The 18,481-nt window shown below is 43.7% G+C and overlaps 1 long non-coding RNA gene across 1 annotated transcript; it reads right to left on the bottom strand.

The window, feature by feature from the left end:
- Nucleotides 1-11,487: 11,487 nt before the first annotated feature.
- LOC120686847 lies at nt 11,488-13,015 on the bottom strand. The gene is made up of 3 exons (XR_005680415.1): nt 12,788-13,015; nt 12,528-12,587; nt 11,488-11,895 (listed from the first exon to the last, which is right to left on the bottom strand). It is a non-coding gene; the product is annotated as an uncharacterized LOC120686847 (long non-coding RNA).
- Between the last annotated feature and the right edge of the window lie 5,466 nt (nt 13,016-18,481).

Below are 18,481 nucleotides of genomic sequence, written 5' to 3'. Positions count from 1 at the left end.
TGTCACATACATAGTGTTGTTGAGTGTGAAAACCTTTCAAAACGTGTTCTATCATCAAAAATTCTTCCCGGGAATTTTCCGGATTTTTCTGGATTCTTTTCCCATTTTCCCTAGAGCAAACTCTAATTTTTAGAGGCTCTTCCAAATCTTCTCATGAGCTCCAAATATTTTATTTGAGTTCGTTAGGTCCCAATATATTTCTAGGATTTTTCCTAGAATTTTCGGGCCATTTGGAATATTTTTCGGACTTTAAATATGAATTCTAGATTTTTCTAGAATTATTTTAATTTCGAAAATAATTAATTCCGAAATTTTAAATGGGCTAAGTCTATCAAAAGTGCATAAATCCCTAATGGACCTCAAGGGCCCATTCATGTGTTCCCTAATGGGCTAAAGGCACGTAAAGCCCATTAGCATGGGAGGGAGGTTTAGTACCACATTGCTAGTTGATGTGGGATGGCGAGACTTTTCTCTCTATATATTAAACCAACCTCTCATGGCAACTCCACAAAAAAATATAGACTACCCGTAGGGAGGCTCCTTGTTTGGGAATCCCTAAAATAATCTTTTCCCCAGAATCCCACCATCCTCCGCATCCGTGCATCTCCGGTGAAATCCGACGCCACCCCAGTGCTCAGCTCGTTGTCCTCTTCGTTGTGGTGTCTTCCTTCTCGTGAGTCGTCGCCATTTCGCCGTCGACCCCATGCCTTCTTCCTCGACTCCGACGATTTCCTTCTTCTCCGGTGAGCAACTTCCTCCGTCTTTTCTTCTCTCTCTCGCTCTGCTCCGCTCGGTCTTGTTCGCCGTCGCCGCCATCCGCCATGCGCCGCCGCGAGCTCCGCTCCGCCCGCTCTAGCTCTGCGCCGCCGCCAGCCCACCCCAATCCACTCCCGCCGTCCGATTTAGATCCAGCGGCCCAGATCTAATATGACCCGAGTCAACTAAACCAAATACCGTTCAACCGTGGTCATTTTTGCAAATAAACCCCTCCGTTTTTCCAAAATCTACCCTCCGTCCATCGCAGTTCAAAACTATTTCTGTTTTAGTCCAAATCTTTACGGAAAACACCCTGAGCTTTTCCAAAATAGAACCCACCATCCTTAGTGCGTTGTTTTGCAAGCTAGCCCCTGAAAGTTTAAATCTATTACAAATAAGCCCCTAGAACCTTGTTTTAGCCATATCTTTCACGTTTCAACTCCGTTTTCAGTGATTCTTGCGCTCACGTGATCCTTGCAACGTGTGCGATAGCTTTATAACCTTTTTATCCTCTGTGAGCACACTTTGTTGTGTCTTACAAATCTTTTCTGTTAGTCCTTAACCTTTTTAGTTAATCACAACTAGATCTCTGAAGCACCGTTTAGTCTATAGAATCGCCGTTTTAGCTCTGTTTTCCGCATTTCTTGCGCTCTCGTAACTGTAGCAGCGAGCCCTATCCTTTAGTGCGTTCTTTTAAAGCTTTTTATCTTGTTTGGTGTATTGTTCTTAGTTGTATCTTTTTGTTTGCTTTGTATGGTTGCTCGTTGATTGCTCCGAGTAGAAGGATCGCTGTTTGAAGATTGAAGATCAAGAGTTCCAAGTGAGCAAAAGCTTAAGAGCAGTAAGAGTAGCTTTTCGTTGGAGAAAGGCAAGTGACCCTAACCATACTTCTATCTATGCTTTATTTACAAGAGTACTATGATTTAATTGGAACATGGAGAACCACCCAAGAAAACCGTACAACCACAATACTAATGGGCTCTGGTCTTGGCTGAGTAATTAGATGAACTATATGTTGTGTTGGGGTTGTTCTGCTTGGTGGTTATGAGTTTGTGTTGTGGAGCGGGTGAAGGAAGCTGTGTCTTCTGAGGGACCGCACGGCAGGGACCAACACATACATATAGGGATTCTTTGTAAAGGCCTCGTAGCGTCCCTATGCAATCACACCTCGGAAGTGTGGTATTGTGCCTAGCTAGCACATTGCGTGGTTGGGTTCAAAGTTCTTCGGAACTTTTACGCGAATTGTGGTGAAAGTGTACAATCTCTGCAGAGTTAAAACTAACCGGTTAGCCGTGCTCACGGTCAAGAGCGGCTTGGACCCTCACATGATTAATAAATTTAAAGATGGATTTAAATCACATTCTGGTTATTTCTTGTGGCCTTGCTGAGTACCAACCATAAGTGTACTCACCCTTGCTTACTGCTGTTCAGAAGGAAAGATGTGTGAAGTCTTTTGAAGATGATGCTGAGTTCTAGGCGTGCGCAACCCCCCAGTCGATTGCCTGTGAGGTTTGAAGCCTTCGTTTCCAGGATAAGCTGTATAACTTTGATAGTCTTTTATTTGTTGTATTTCTCTTTTTCGTGATACTGTTACTGATTATTCACTTATGATGTCTCTATATGTATGAAACTTGATCCTGGCATACATATAGTCATGCATTCGGTTTTGTCCTTAAAACCGGGTGTGACAGAAGTGGTATCAGAGCTGTATCGACTGTAGGACGTAAGCCTAGGTAGCAATGGTCATTTTCTAAGGTTTGTTTTGATATAAAATCCATTCATACTTAGTCCTTGACCCCCTCCATTGAATACTCTCACTCCTTAGCTTTTTCTTCTCTCAATCCGCTTTGATAACTAACCTTTCTCGTCTGACCCCTTCTCATTTGCACTTTATTATTTCGCAAATGTTAGACCCTCAATTCTGGTCGGTCTAATTTCCCCTTCTGGATCACTCCTTGATTTTAATTCCTCCTTGATGTATGATTATACAAATTCCATCCTTAAATTTCTTTTAACTTATCTTTCTTGTGCCTATTTTCTTTAATTTTTTTTACAATGTGTTCAGTTTTCACATTGTGCCTCTTCTTTCCAAAATAATAATAATAACAACAATACCGCTCTGGAATCATCCCTTGATTTTTGATTCCAAAGTATCTTTCCTGATTCAAGAAAAATTAGATGATCCGTGCCATGTATACTAATGCCTGTCCAAGTCATCTGAAGAATAGAGCTGCTAGTTCATCATAAGGAGTAAAGTTGAATTGGAAATAATACCACCTGCTCACCTTCCTGCTCATGTTGGATGGAAAATTCAAAGCACTACCAAAGAATCAAGCTTGAGCCACATGGTGACACTATCACTACTACTGCAATCACGATGGTGAAGCCAACGCTGGACAAGTTGAAGGAGGCACGTGTCATCCATGATGAAGCTGGAAGATATAATCAAGTTTAGGAGTACCCCTTCTAACTCTATTAACAACGTTTAGCATCGTTTTGACTATGTTGACTGGTGGAATTCAGTGTTTGCATGATGATGTTGTCTTTATGACCTTGTCTGTTTCGTTTCTTTGTAATGATTGTCGGTGTATTGTGGGTCTTCTACCTACAATAACATCGGTTGCCTAGATGGATTCTTATGTACCTCCCACCTCCTTGTTATCTCCGTCTTTCTACCTAATCCCTTTAAAGGATGTCAAGAAAGAAGTTTATGGCAGCACTCATCTACAATGATCGACAAATGAAAGAGGCTGAAGACAAGAATGCTCTCTTTTCCTTTCTGTTACCCCCATATCTTTCTCACCTCCTCCTTGATTTCTTTAAGTTGCGACCACCAAGAGTTGAAGAGGATATCATGGATTTTGCCTTGTTAATTCGATCTTTCTTTCTCTCTACTGACCTTATCCTTACCATGCAACTAGATGGTGAGTCCCAGCAGAAAGGAGAAAGAAGACCTCAACATCCCAGCACAAACTCAGGGAGTACAAGCAATGGTTCCAAATAGGGTCAACAACCAACATCATGTTACAGAGCAAGCCTCCTCTCGTAGGAGCCACAACCCTGTTAGCAGTGATAATCAAGTCCCAACCGGTCTGCCAGCGTTTGATAAAGAGAAGCTATTAGCTATGCAAGCTCGTGTCCTACAAGGAAGGTTGCAATCTACAACAACATCCTCGAATAACATGGAGATGACCAAGACAGAAGTCCCCACTGGACCAGTGAAGAGACAAGTTGCTGAAGCATGGTACAATGAAAAGCGCAAGAGGAACTATGAAGCACCAAAGCCACTGATAGAGGAACAACATGAGATTAGTAAGACTTCAGAAAAGTGCCAATGTTGTGAGCATTATGGCCGTCGATGTCTACAAGAAGATAGCTTAATGACAGCAGAAGCAAGGCAACGTTATCATTCAGATATCAATAGAAAGTTATCTATGCACGTTCCAAACCTAGAAGGAGTTACTCAAGCTGAAGATAGAAATCCGACTATAAACCTCGAGGATTGGACTATCACTTTCAAAGAGTTTCAGCCTAAAAGAAGCAAGCAGCCTAATAAACAAATTAGTAAAGCAAGCCAAGAGAAGATGGAGTTACCACAACCATTGGCAGATAACGGTACTCAACTTAGTTTCAATCAACCACATCCAGAAGTTGTTCGACCTCCATGTGACCCCTCTGCCAAAAAGGATCCTGATGTACAAGCCATTCCACCGAGAGTTGTGGAGGAGCAGAAAAGTAGTCGGAATGGGCGTATTAAAAGAGTAATGTGCTATAAATGTGGTGAAAGGGCCATTATGCCAATAGATGTCCCACAAAACGAGAAAGTCGAAATGGGTATGCTAGATGGGCCAACAGAGCTAAGGAAAGAATGGATAGCTAAAGAATGAGTATCCATGAAGTGTTTGGTGTGAGTTGCAAAAAAAAAATGCATGTTTGAGGACATATTGTAAGAAGGAATGATCAGGAAGACAGTTAATGTGTCGGATGCTACCCACCTAAACCTTTGTCTCTTGCTAACCTTGTGAATCTCGGGACGAGATTCCTTTTTAAGGGGGGTAGTTCTGTCACACCCTGAAATTTTTGAATTTCAAGATGTGATTAAAATTAAAAATAAAACAATAATTTTCTCACAATTTTAAAATTTTCTCAACATTTATTTTTTCTTCACAGAGAATTTAGTGTAAAAGAAAATAAATATTGGTTGTTTTTCAAATTAAATGATGTTGTTCTTCTGGTGATGCATTCATGTCACATGCATAGTGTTGTTGAGTGTGAAAACCTTTCAAAACGTGTTCTATCATCAAAAATTCTTCCCGGGAATTTTCCAGATTTTTCTGGATTCTTTTCCCATTTTCCCTAGAGCAAACTCTAATTTTTAGAGGCTCTTCCAAATCTTCTCATGAGCTCCAAATATTTTATTTGAGTTCGTTAGGTCCCAATATATTTCTAGGATATTTCCTAGAATTTTCGGGCCATTTGGAATATTTTTCGGACTTTAAATATGAATTCTAGATTTTTCTAGAATTATTTTAATTTCGAAAATAATTAATTCCGAAATTTTAAATGGGCTAAGTCTATCAAAAGTGCATAAATCTCTAATGGACCTCAAGGGCCCATTCATGTGTTCCTTAATGGGCTAATGGCACGTAAAGCCCATTAGCATGGGAGGGAGGTTTAGTACCACATTGCTAGTTGATGTGGGATGGCGAGACTTTTTTCTCTATATATTAAACCAACCTCTCATGGCAACTCCACACAAAAATATAGACTACCCGTAGGGAGGCTCTTTGTTTGGGAATCCCTAAAATAATCTTTTCCCCAGAATCCCACCATCCTCCGCATCCGTGCATCTCCGGTGAAATCCGACGCCACCCCAGTGCTCAGCTCGTTGTCCTCTTCGTCGTGGTGTCTTCCTTCTCATGAGTCGTCGCCATTTCGCCGTCGACCCCATGCCTTCTTCCTCGACTCCGACGATTTCCTTCTTCTCCGGTGAGCAACTTCCTCCGTCTTTTCTTCCCTCTCTCTCGCTCTGCTCCGCTCGGTCTTGTTCGCCGTCGCCGCCATCCGCCATGCGCCGCCGCGAGCTCCGCTCCGCCCGCTCTAGCTCTGCGCCGCCGCCAGCCCACCCCAATCCACTCCCGCCGTCCGATTTAGATCCAGCGGCCCAGATCTAATATGACCCGAGTCAACTAAACCAAATACCGTTCAACCGTGGTCATTTTTGCAAATAAACCCCTCCGTTTTTCCAAAATCAACCCTCCGTCCATCGCAGTTCAAAACTATTTCTGTTTTAGTCCAAATCTTTACGGAAAACACCCTGAGCTTTTCCAAAATAGAACCCACCATCCTTAGTGCGTTGTTTTGCAAGCTAGCCCCTGAAAGTTTAAATCTATTACAAATAAGCCCCTAGAACCTTGTTTTAGCCATATCTTTCACGTTTCAACTCCGTTTTCAGCGATTCTTGCGCTCACGTGATCCTTGCAACGTGTGCGATAGCTTTATAACCTTTTTATCCTCTGTGAGCACACTTTGTTGTGTCTTACAAATCTTTTCTGTTAGTCCTTAACCTTTTTAGTTAATCACAACTAGATCTCTGAAGCACCGTTTAGTCTATAGAATCGCCGTTTTAGCTATGTTTTCCGCATTTCTTGCGCTCTCGTAACCGTAGCAGCGAGCCCTATCCTTTAGTGCGTTCTTTTAAAGCTTTTTATCTTGTTTGGTGTATTGTTCTTAGTTGTATCTTTTTGTTTGCTTTGTTTGGTTGCTCGTTGATTGCTCCGAGTAGAAGGATCGCTGTTTGAAGATTGAAGATCAAGAGTTCCAAGTGAGCAAAAGCTTAAGAGCAGTAAGAGTAGCTTTTCGTTGGAGAAAGGCAAGTGACCCTAACCATACTTCTATCTATGCTTTATTTACAAGAGTACTATGATTTAATTGGAACATGGAGAACCACCCAAGAAAACCGTACAACCACAATACTAATGGGCTCTGGTCTTGGCTGAGTAATTAGATGAACTATATGTTGTGTTGGGGTTGTTCTGCTTGGTGGTTATGAGTTTGTGTTGTGGAGCGGGTGAAGGAAGCTGTGTCTTCTGAGGGACCGCACGGCAGGGACCAACACATACATATAGGGATTCTTTGTAAAGGCCTCGTAGCGTCCCTATGCAATCACACCTCGGAAGTGTGGTATTGTGCCTAGCTAGCACATTGCGTGGTTGGGTTCAAAGTTCTTCGGAACTTTTACGCGAATTGTGGTGAAAGTGTACAATCTCTGCAGAGTTAAAACTAACCGGTTAGCCGTGCTCACGGTCAAGAGCGGCTTGGACCCTCACATGATTAATAAATTTAAAGATGGATTTAAATCACATTCTGGTTATTTCTTGTGGCCTTGCTGAGTACCAACCATAAGTGTACTCACCCTTGCTTACTGCTGTTCAGAAGGAAAGATGTGTGAAGTCTTTTGAAGATGATGCTGAGTTCTAGGCGTGCGCAACCCCCCAGTCGATTGCCTGTGAGGTTTGAAGCCTTCGTTTCCAGGATAAGCTGTATAACTTTGATAGTCTTTTATTTGTTGTATTTCTCTTTTTCGTGATACTGTTACTGATTATTCACTTATGATGTCTCTATATGTATGAAATTTGATCCTGGCATACATATAGTTATGCATTCGGTTTTGTCCTTAAAACCGGGTGTGACACCAATTCAGCATTTCTGTGAGTTTTTTCTTTGATTCTTGTTTTGCTAGGGCTTTGTATTCATCCTTGGGACCTAATATGATTCACTTGATAAACTTATTAGTCTCATTGATTATGTTGTCATACAATCACCAAAATCACAAACAATGGCCTAATGAGGCCATGTTTCTTATAAGCTGATAGCGCCACAATCTTATAAATTGGTACGTGAAATGATTTATTTTCTTTATATACTAACTTGTTTAGCACATGTGAACATGCTCATAAGAATACTTTTTTATTAGATAGTTGCATTTGTTCTTTATGCAGAATTATTTTTTCCACGTGTAACTAATATGAACCCTGAATAACCAAAACCTCACGATCCTCCGATCTGGATACGAGTCGGATTCACCAATGCAATGTTGATTTTCATCGACGAGAGGACACGAGGCGCCACCACAAAAAGCACGCAAGAGATGGGTCGACAAGAGCCCCTCCACTTCGTTCGACTCCCCAATCCGCCCAGCATATGAGCGACAACCAGGCGGCCGGCCGCCGGTGCCGCCGCCAGCGCAGCAGCTCGCCGCTCGACAACGACGAGTCGACGACCTCCTCCGCGTGCCGCTGAACCCCTCCTCGCTCCCCCGCGCGTCCGACCCACGGTTCCTCCGCCGCTTCCGCGACCACCACCGGCGGCCGCCCCTCCTCGGCTTCTTCGAGCAGCACCTCATCCCCATCCCCTTCGACCCCAAGCAGGGCCCCAGCGGGAACCACGATCTCGTGTTCCACCCCTGGACAACCCCCGCACCCCCCCCCCCTCCACGCTTCTCCCTGGGACGCGCCCTCGCCGACGCCGGCCGGGGGATCCACCTGCTCGCCTGCCGCCACGGCCGCGTCGCCTTCCTCAATACGTTAGGCGGCTACACCGTCTTGGTCTGCGATCCTGTCACCGGAGGCCATGTTCGGCTGCCACCCATCCCGTCGGAGTTCGCCAACGTGTCCTTCAACGGGACGGTGATCTGCGCCCCCGCCGGCGAGCAGGGCCACGTGCACGGCGCCTGCCACTCGAGCCCCTTCAAGGTGGTCGCCACAATCGATCGTCTCCCCATGGTACCATTTACCATGATCGTACATGTAGGAGTGCTGAATTCATCGAGCCCGGCACCCTTATCGCCCATGGCCTTTACTGCAAAATTTCTACTGGGAGCCAGGATGAGGACGAGGAGGTTTACATGGAGACCGATGGCCACTCGAGTTTCATTTGGATAGGCAGAGCTTAACTGTGACGAAGAGGCCTCCAGTAAACCATACCGGCGACGACGACTACCACCGTCGCCAAATCATCAAGACAGTCCTTGGCGGCGTTGGCCTTGCGAGATTGTCTTGCCGAACCTTGCAGTTGCAAGTGTGGCAGCCAACTGTCACGATGTCGCGACATGGGTGCTTTTTAGGACAGTTGACCTGCACGATATCTTCGGTCTTCAGGAGCATGAAAGATGGCCAAGGGGAAGAAGGAGACATGATATTCTGGGATATGATGAGGATGATGGTTTTGTCTTCATATGCGTAGACTCCACTTTGTTCATGCTTCAACCTTGCAATTCACGAGGAATTTTGAAAGGATGGAAAGAAGATATTTTAATACCTGTCATCCTTTCAGGAGTTTTTATTTTTATTAGACTGCAGGTCATCCCTCAGCCTTGGTCTTATATATCCTATATTGTAGAAGAAGAAACTCAGTATCATTATTTTTTTCATACATGGTTGCTGGAATAGCTTTATTTTCCTTCTTAGGTGTTCATCCTTGGTCCTATATATACTTCTATTGCAGAAGAAACTCAATATCATTATTTTTCATACATTTTTGCGAGAATAGCTTTATTTTTATTCCTCGCCTGCATCAGAGGCGACGCCAGCGAGAGGTAGGGGGCGCTTACCGCCGGACAGAGGGTAAAGTGGAAAATCCACATGCCCCTGCGACTGCAAGGGCTATTTGGGATGTTGGGACACATCATTGCTATGAGAAATAACACTGTGGGCCTATCTACATAAACAAAAATGAGTAAATATCAACCTAGTTTTAGGAATATTAGTAATAACAAAATGACAGGGCAACAACCATGAGTTAGCTGGAACATAGACATAATTTTCTAGGTGCTCCAGAGTCCAGAAAACAAGCCTTAGGTTCTGATTGATCCAAATGGATGGAATCTATGAATGAGCCTTAGGTACCGGTTGGTATTATCAACCGCTACTTAAGTCTCTACATAGATACTAGGTGGTAATTTTTACATTAGTACCGGGTGGTACCACCAACCGGTACCAATAGATGAGCTTTAGGTACCGATTTGTATTTACCAACCGGTACCTTAGAAGCCTTAGGTACCATTTTGTATTTACCAACCAGTACCTTAGGCTCATATATGAGTTACTTTAAAAGGAAAATATCTCCTCAATCAGAAGATGGTAAAGAAGCAGCGCGCGAGGCTAGAGGTCGTGTGTTCAAATCCCAGCCAAAGAATATTTTGCGTGATTTTGGAAGCCTTAGGTACCGGTTATTTTACCCGATACCTTCTAGTAAGCATTGTGGAAGCCTTTGGTACCGGTTATTTTACCTGGTACCTTCTAGTAAGCATGGTGGAACAAGCTAGGTGCAATGCAAAACCATGCCTTATTTCATGTTACGATGATGGATTTAAAAATGAAGTGTGAACGCCAACCACCAGCGACTGTTAGCGAACGGCCCCAATAGTTGTCGCACCAGTGGCCGATATATAGGAACGACCACACCATGATACGTACGTTTGTGCAATGCATGGACGGTTCGATCCCCCTCGCTGGAGCCAAGGCAAACAAGCACTCGTCAAGAACAAAGAGAAGTGATGATGAGTCGGGGAGCGCCGGGCGCATGTTGACCGTGTCCTCTCCACTAGCTAGGGTACGGTATGGATGCTCTTGTGTTGTGGGCAACCGAAAGAAACACAAGCATAGAAGGAGAACCAAAGGGAAGCCTCAAGTGACGAGCGTGGTATAGAAAACAAAGGAAACAAACTAAATTCTCGTGTGATGCGAGAATAAGCAAAGAAGGAAATCTCGTTGTATGTAAGGAAGGAGATAATGATCATTGTGAGAGGACATGTGGGCACGTTGGGTATGCGTAGATATATTCCCTTTTACCCCCTAGAGGACCCACTGCGCAGGCCAAAGAGGGCCGGTGGTGGGAAAGTGTTGGAAAAGGGTGAAAAACACAAAAGGGAAAATGAATCCACTCCATGCAAATAGTTTTTTCAACCATGCCCTACTGCGTGTACCCAAATGGTCATGCACGACACTAATTAGGTCTTATTAAGTTCTTTAAGTGTAAAGTTTTTTAAGCATATGGATACACATTTGAAGTATTAAACATAGACTAATAATAAAAACATATTACAGATTCTGCCTGTAAACTGCAGAATGAATTTATTAAGCCTAATTAATTTATCATTAGCAAATATTTACTGTTGCATCACATTATCAAATCATGACGCAATTAGGCTTAAAAGTTCCCTCTCAATTTACACGCGAACTGTACATTTGGTTTTTTTTTATTTTGTCCACATTTAATACTTCATGCATGTGTCCAAATATATGATGTGTTGTTTTTGGCCAATTTTTTTATCTAAACAAGGCCTTAGTAACTTGACAAGCATGGCTATTAGCGTTTATTTCCTATATAGCTTCCTAACGTGATTGGTTCTAGCATTCCATTCCTACTAAAGGCAAGTACATTGCTACACATCAGCGGTCTCATAGGATTAGCACCAGATATGGGTCCCAAGTCTTTTCCCACATCACATTAATGAGATTCTTTTCCAAACAATAGCAGTTTAATGGATTTCCAGATCTAAATGTTTTGATACGTGTATATGCATATGAACACACATTTGCCAACATGATGCTTGTGATAGATAAATAAAAGATGATGAACCAAGTAGCTTTACCATCAAGGAAATGTATTGACTAATTAACCAATCAATCAATCAATCACCTTCAATTTCTCATCCAATTAGAAAATATATTGGCCGATAATTGCAAAAGGAATTATATAATGTGTTGCGATTTTGCAAGGAAATATAGGCTAGTCATTGACAGAGATCAACCTTGCATTCAACTTGATTAGAAAAGGTATTGGCTGGCCAATCAATCTTGCTAATTATATTCAACTAGATTAAGGAAGGTATTGACCCGCCATGTAGGGAGGTTATTAACTTATATAATATTGATCCCATCTAATTAGGAAATATTTTGGCCGGCCAATTCAGTACCTAGGAATGGATTAAGGGCGGGCTGATTTTCTTGTTCCTCTTCCTTCCTCCTCCTTCCTCCTCTTCTTCCTCCTCCTTTCTCCTAGGGGGGCGGGGGCTCAAGAGGGGGCTCCATTGTTTGTGGGGTCTTAGCCCCCCTAGGTCCACCGCTAGATCTGCCCCTGAGTATCCATATGAAGACCATTGGTGAATGTTGCTCACTGTGTGTATACATGCGAGGTTAGTCATGGCTCACAAAGAGCAATCATATATTCTTCCATAGTGTTAGTAGTAGGATAAATAGAATAAGATGGTTTCATCCATCTTTTTATGATCATGGATGATGCCCTTGCAGACGCATATGAATCCTAGGTGGACCTAATTGTGGTTGTCATTTTTGTTGGCTCAGTGGACCCTAGATGCTAATTTGATCCATACTGCCACAAGGGACCTAATCGCCGCAAGGTTGTTCTTTTAACTATCACAAGTATGGTTGTGGACTTTTATAGATAGGAAAATAATGTATCTTTTTGTATGTTATTTTCCTATTTGTAAGTGTGTATAAATATCCACAACCATACTGATAGTTAAAAAACAAACCACGAGTCCATAAGACATATCTCCCTTGCGGCGAATGGATCAGGGTTCACCAAGCCAACATAAGCCACAACTGTGATCAAGTCCACCGTGGGTCGTGGCAAGGGCATCATCCATGGTCTTGAAAAAGGCAGATCAAACCACCCTATTCTATTTTTTTTCCACTAATAATAGTAAGAATTATGAAAGAATATATGGGCTAACATAAAATACATACCTCTCAAATCCCTTGAGCTAACATCACGAAATTTGACGAGCTACTAGATCTGAATGTCCCCTACAATAGTTCACCCCAAAAATCAGTTGGGCCTCTAAGTACCCCAAAATCCCCTCTCAACATTGCTACAGTAAAGTGACGAATCTAAAATCCTAGGAAAGCACTAGAACGTCCTTTCTCCCCACTAATCCACTAAAACTCAAGGCCAACATCTACCATGGACACCAAAAAAATGTAGGGGAGGGTCGAATCGAGCTCACCTTGATCTTCCCCAAACCCTAGGTCAATGGGAAAGCAAGGCGAAGGACAAATCCACCACGAAGATGCACCTCTCCGCACTCCTCTCATCCTCCTCGCTCCATTTTGCTAGTTCCCCCAAAGGATTAGGCACCGCAAGGAGAGAATTTGGAGCATGGCTGCCATGGGAGGAGAAGAGAGAGGAAAGGAACGAGAAAGGGAAGAAGTGTCGGTTAGGGGAAGGAGGTAGCGTGGGGAGGAAGGGAAGGGGTGAGCTGGATGGGCCTTGCCCCATTATAAAAGCCCTTTCTCTTTCTTCCTTATTTTCTATTTTCTTTTTGGTATTACAGTATGTATCTGAATCCGGACAGTCAATATCCGTACCGTATCCGAATCCGCATAACCAAAGTCAAATATTTACTAGCTATACATATGTGATTTATATCAATATCCAAGATATTTTATCCTATCTATATCCGAGTCCGAATCCGATTAAAAATAAATATATGTATTTGTATCTGTGTATATTGTTCGTATCCGATGTATTTTCTTCCCTGCATGTGTATTATAGATGGACAACTATGAGGAAACAGTGTTAAACCGTCAAGGCTACGCAAAGCTACATACAGGCAAAGTTGTCACAATACTTATCCCCTGCTACAAGTGTTGCTGCTTGTGATGGTGCTCCAATTTTTCTCTTAAGTCATGTGACTACTTTTTCGCTCAGTCATTAACAAAGAAAAAGCTGGCAAAATGGGTGGCTCGATCCAGTGAAACGGCCCGTCAACAATTTAAGACAAGTAGGTCTCTGAATGCACCTTTGCTTTCGCTGTAGCGTAGTGGAATTGTGGGGTGGATCACTCACATATTTAAATAGGTACATGAAACAACAATATGCATCTTTACTTAAAAAACTTCATACTTTGAAACCTAATAATGTAACAATTTTTCCTAAAGGCCTTGCAGCAATATAATTAGCAGTCACTGTACAAGTTTTAAAATCTATACTCAATTCCTTGTTGAAATCGGACATCAATTTTGCACTTAATTCATGAAGCCTATCAACAGTCTGAAATCCTATACATCAACCTTTTCAAAGTTTATTCCAAGTCACGACAGGTTGTGCTGGAGTCATATAAAAACATCAATGTTGGTGCTTTTGTCAAACTTCTCCTTTCAGTCAAACTTTCCATCCCCCACCCACCCATCCCACTGCCTCCTCCTCCATACAATATTTAAAACTTTTCATTATGAGCAGCAATTTTGAAGTTAGAATATGAATCTTATCAACAATCTGAAATCTAGTGTAACAAAAATTTTCACACACCTCTTGTGCCAAGTCATGAGTTATAGTCGTCATATAAAAACATTGAGGTCATGGACAGGCTTCGATTCCGCTTCATGCGCTACAATGCCCCTTGTTTACCCAACTCCTTTATATAGCCCCCAGTTACTAGCTGGTGCCTTCACTTAAGCGAACACAAGTGATGCTTATAGCTACAGCTCATAAGAGTCTCGCGCCTCCCTCGTTAAGATCAACCGGCAAGTTTAAGTTCCAATTCGCGTTGGTGGACTAGGAAGAATCGACTAGCTAGTAGGAGCTTGATCGATTCGATTCATAAGCAGGTCGGTACATACAACCTTTGCTTGCTTCTTGTTCTCCAGTCGGATCTCAAATATTCATATGAGAGGTGTAAATGGGTGGCCCTTAAGTAGTTTAAATATTTGAATTATGGAGGATTGGAGGTGCACCTAAGGGTCACCCATTTGCACCTCTATTCGTCTGTTTAGTTATTCATTTTCGAGAGTACCAATATTATTTTCTAACCATGCATGTTAACAGGTGAAGTTCAGAGATGGCCACTCTGGTGATGAAGAACGCCGTCATTGATGTCGGGTCTGAAATCAATACTGAGTTGGAAAAGTTTAAAGGGAACAACCAGGAGTGCCGCAGCATCTGCAACTTCATGGAAACACTGTGCAATGACCTGAGATTGCTCCCACCGGCACGGATCATAACGGAGAACACCAGCATGCACACCACAATGGAGAGCCTCAAGGGCACCCTCGAGAGGATGGCAACAGAAGCTAAGAACAAATGCCGGGTGAAAGCCTTCAAGGCCGATGACATCGCCCGTGATCTGAACTTGCTTAGGCTAGAAATTATACAAAATATGCTCTCGTCAAAGGATGGCGCTGGGTGCAGTACCTACTCACTGCTGAACCAAAAAATCGACCAAAAATCGAACAAACTATTGCACAAAATTTTGGAAGCCATTAAAGCTCTTCTTGTGCCCCTACAACATAAGGTACAGTTGCTTTTCTTACTACTGCATACATGTTATGTTAATCCCACCATTTCAAAATATTAATCACCATTGACCTTTTTCTACAAACTTTGAGCAGCACTATATTTTAATAATTTGTTAAGTGAAGTGAAATTAATGATACTCGATTTGACATAAAAAGTACTTTAAGCATGGATGTTTTTGTGTATTTGTCTGAATATTTGTAAAAAGATGAATAATAACTGAATAAAAAAAAAGTCAATAGTTTCTCTAATTTGGAACGGAGGGAGTGCAATATATAACAGTGCTGCGCTAATTTTGCTGGATGGTGTGGACCTGCAGGACAGTTTTGAGAAAACAGTGCTGAAAACTAAGATTGTGTTTTTATCCAAGCTTAGTTGCTGCAGGTAATGTATCTGAATCCATTTTATTTTGTTATTTCAGGTGGAACGACAACCAGTGCAGCCATGGCGTACCACCAATTCAACTGAAGATGCTAGCAACAAAAACAAAAGGGAGACAAAGAAACAAGGTTTGCATGTATATCCTCTTTTTTTCATGATTGTTCTGTCCACATAGTTGAATTTTAAAAGCATTAAAGGTCCAAATCATTGTCATTTTTTACAAGCTTGTGTTGTTAGCTCGCTTCCTCATATTGAACACTTCATCTTTGTTAGAGCATATTAGGCTACTCCGGATATGGTTATTTTAGGATTGATTGTAATCACGGGATAACATTTCTTATCTCTAGGAGATGCTACTTGCCCTCCAAGCCATGTACTCCTATATATACCGCCCAAGGGGGCTCAATGCAACACAACGACCGCATTATACGTATCCTACCTTCCTACATGGCATCAGACGCCTAGGTTTTAGATCCTGACCTAGCCGCCGCCGCTTCCGCTGCTGTCGCGCCGCCCCCGGGGAGATCGATCTCCGCCGGGGGCAGCGCCCTCTTAGGATGCGCCGCGGATCCCTCTGATCCGTGCCGCCGTCGTCGTCAACGCACAACAGAAGGACCTACCTCCCGTGGTGATGCGATCTCGTCAGCTCCCTCATCGCCCCTTCCACGCCGACTCCCCCCGTGCGCGCGGCCCCGGCCTTCTCTCCTCCTGCGCCGTCGCTGCCCTGTGCGCGGGCTGCGGAGGAGGCACGAGGTGCGCCAGGCCGCTGCGCCATCGGAGCCGCGAGATTGGGGCGGGTTACCGTGCCGCCGGTCGACTCCGGCGCCACCCGACGAGATCCGGTGCGGGGACGAGCTGCATCGGGGCCACCCCGCTTCGCCCCGGCCTCCACGCTCCACCACGTCGATCCTCCACCGTCGCCGGTGGGCCGCGCCATCGTGGGGGCTCCACCCCATCTCGGCTTCCCCAGCTCCTCGCCGCCGTCGCATCTCGACCCGTCGAGACTGGCCTCGTTCGCGCCTTCCGCGGCGGCACCGCCCCCAAAGTCCCGATCCGCGCCTTCCTGGAGCGGATCCACTTGCTGGAGGCGGAGGCCCGCCACTACGCCACCACCGTGCCGGAATCGAGAAGGCAGCACCGGCGGCCCACTCCCTCCTTTTCTTCTCTGCCCGTGTTGACCACGGGGGAAACAGATAAGGGAGGGGGAGGGGCACCACTAGGGGTACCCTGAGAATGTATCCATGGTTCGTTTGCTGCTGCTGATTTTCTTTTTTTCCGATCTAAGATCGGTTTGCGTCGCCCTGCCGTTCGTCGCCGTTCATCATCGACACTCTCGAAGGACGAGATTGTTGCTGCGCCCTCTAGGCTGCAGCGATGACGTTCGTGATCAAGCCACCCTACCGGTGTCGTCGCCTTTTCAGGCGGTGGCGCCACTCGCCGCCGGTCTTCATCAAGCAGGCGCTCGATCCGCCTCCACGCCTCCAGCCATTCTCACGCAGACATCGCCGCCGATGTTCCTAAAGGAAGACGTCATCGCCACCCCTGATCTGAGCATGACACTTGCTGCATCCTGTGCCGTTGCCACCCCTGTCCTGAGCATGACCTAAGTCGCAAACCGCGCCATCTACCATCGTCATCCGCTGCACCGTCCTACTGCTATCTTCGGCAAGAAGCTGCTGAGTTTGTGTACTCGAGCACCTCAACGACGCTTCGACCCGCACCCCCTCCACGTCTTCGACCATGTCCACCTCGACTTCGGCTTCTACGTCACTAAAGGGCTATCATCTGTATGAGTCTCCAGTCCAAGCTTTCGCACCGGCGTTCCGACTGCAGGGGGGATACGTCTCCATTGTTCTCCAGTCTGACCGTTCGTGTTGCTACCGCTACGACTGCGGGGGGATGTTAGAGTATATTAGGCAACTCCGGATATGGTTAGTTTAGGATTGATTGTAATCCCAGGATAACCTTCCTTATCTCTAGGAGAGGCTGCTTGCCCTCCAAGCCATGTACTCCTATATATACCGCCTAAGGGGCTCAATGCAACACATCGACCGCATTATACGCATCCTACCTTCCTACAATCTTCCTTCCTGTAGTCATGACAATATGGTGTTTTGGATAATAACACAGCCTAAAAACATATCTTTGAATTCTATTTCAAATAGAAAGAAATCAAGATTAGGATATGTTTTCTATTCAAATATATTCTTAAAAATACTGCAAGACTACTTTCAATACAAACATATACACATGATTTATATGCTATATCAAGCCAAAATTTTTTGGAAGATACATGTTCATAGTCAAAGTATCAAAGTTTAAACTTGAAATGTGTTAAAAACGGCACATTTCTTGACAAGAGGGCATATATACTCAAACGTTTTAATGTCATTGTGACTTCAGTTAGGCTATGCCACATTTATGTTTGTATATGACAGGCGAGGAGACAGACTACACTTGGTCTGATTTGCAGGCTGCAATAGCATCATCAAAAGAAAAAGTCAAAGGTAGCTCTAGTTTTGTCTACAAGGTACGTACTCCACCTATACGCTTGGTTTACTTATTTATTTGGGAGTTTCAGATGATTATTGTCATCTGGCTCGATTTCTGCGGAGGACATGCATGTTAATATTGTACAACTGTTTTATTAGCATAGAAACATTTTTCATGCTGACAAGCATGTTTGTAATGACAGTAACTGATAGTTGCCTGGACTGATGATTCTAGACACAGTGACTTCCTTGACATTGGTATATAGTATTAACTAAAACTTGTAGAAAAAGACGGTCAGCATTAAAAACATGTTGAATTGTAGTCTTCATGTATCTTTAGCTAGCTTGATACAATATAATACCACATGATAAATCTTTGATATGTTTCTATTTTCTAGAACTGATAGCATAGAACTTTCACTCTTTATTATAATTATTATTTAGTCTACTTTGTTTACATTATTTAATATTCAGAGTGTATTACACAACAATGAAGAAGTTGCCATCAAGAAATTTCATGGGTTCAATGATAG

The sequence above is a fragment of the Panicum virgatum genome, chromosome 8N (genome assembly GCF_016808335.1).
Source record: "Panicum virgatum strain AP13 chromosome 8N, P.virgatum_v5, whole genome shotgun sequence".
In the NCBI taxonomy this organism is placed as follows: domain Eukaryota; kingdom Viridiplantae; phylum Streptophyta; class Magnoliopsida; order Poales; family Poaceae; genus Panicum; species Panicum virgatum.
Note: the sequence above shows the minus strand (reverse complement) of the source record. Positions and strands in the feature narration are given on the sequence as shown.